The sequence below is a fragment of the Schistocerca nitens genome, chromosome 2 (assembly GCF_023898315.1).
Source record: "Schistocerca nitens isolate TAMUIC-IGC-003100 chromosome 2, iqSchNite1.1, whole genome shotgun sequence".
NCBI classification, from domain to species: domain Eukaryota; kingdom Metazoa; phylum Arthropoda; class Insecta; order Orthoptera; family Acrididae; genus Schistocerca; species Schistocerca nitens.
Genome location: NC_064615.1, coordinates 499989454 through 499990621, shown reverse-complemented (window position 1 = coordinate 499990621; position 1168 = coordinate 499989454). Strand labels below are relative to the sequence as shown.

At 45.2% G+C, this 1168-nt stretch overlaps 1 non-coding gene across 1 annotated transcript; it reads left to right on the top strand.

The window, feature by feature from the left end:
- The first annotated feature begins 635 nt into the window (after positions 1 to 635).
- Trnap-agg (transfer RNA proline (anticodon AGG)) lies at positions 636 to 707 on the top strand. Its single transcript has one exon. It is a non-coding gene; the product is annotated as a tRNA-Pro (tRNA).
- Positions 708 to 1168: the final 461 nt, after the last annotated feature.

The window sequence follows — 1168 nt, the reverse complement described above, 5'->3', positions numbered from 1 at the left end:
CGGCATACGACTTTACTTTTTTAGCATACGGTGTCGCTAGGAGACAAACAACAGAAATTAATGTGAATTGGTGTCATTTTAAAAGACAAAGTCAAGATGAAAATAAGATAATAGAATTTAATGCTCTCTCGTTAGTCTTGTATTTTTAAGACGGGTATTCTCATATTTCCTCAGTCATTCAAATGCGGACTTTTGTTTCATGTCCAAACTATGCCGAATGCGATGCGATGTCAACTATCAATCTCCTTCCTCATCTAACGTTTGAGCAGAGCGGAGAAAAATGCTACTTTTGTCGGAAAATGCTGCAGTTTCCAATTAAGTTAGCTTTATCATTACTGTGTGATGCCAGCTTGCTTCTCTTCTCTGCTTCTGAAGTCATTTTACTTGCTGAAGTCCAACAATTTCGAATGCGCCAGGCACCTATGAATGCAGGCAGCCTTGGCTGAAAGCTGCCAGACTTGCAGCACGTGCGCCCGGCCTGTACACGTGTGCGGCACAGCTGCGGTTTGCCTCGCGAGAGGCGGGCAGAGCGGAACACAGGAGCCGCTGGCGGCAGCAGAGCGCGCCGCGTTCTCAGCGCGTCTGGACCGCCTCGCTGCGTCTCACGCAAGAGAAAGGCTTTTTCTCTCACGAGCGGCTCGTTGGTCTAGGGGTATGATTCTCGCTTAGGGTGCGAGAGGTCCCGGGTTCAAATCCCGAACGAGCCCATGTTTTTGTATCGTATTCCTTGCTACGTGCAAACTGCATACCTCGTAGGTAACTCTGATTTACTCACAGTTACTTACTGTGTCTTTAAGGTGACGACTGCGAAAAATCAAGTGCTTGAACTCTAATTTGCGTCTTGATGCTACTCTCATCTCACTCTTCTTGATTTAGCAGGTTCCAGAAGAAGATCGTAATGGCGCTAGCGTCTTCCCGTATTTGAATTTAGCCAAAGTAGATGGTGAAAATACGATATAAACGCCAAAGAACTGCTATTCATTTACTTTGACAACACCAATTTGTCGTATAAGTCAAGTCATTTCAAGTCTCAATATTTGTCCTCTGAACGATGGTACCCGATTACAGAGTATGACAAGTTTGGAATATGATTTTGTCCCGTCCGCCTCCCCACCCCATCCCATCCCCCAGAAAAAACCGTTGTCTAAGATTTCTAAAACAATATTCT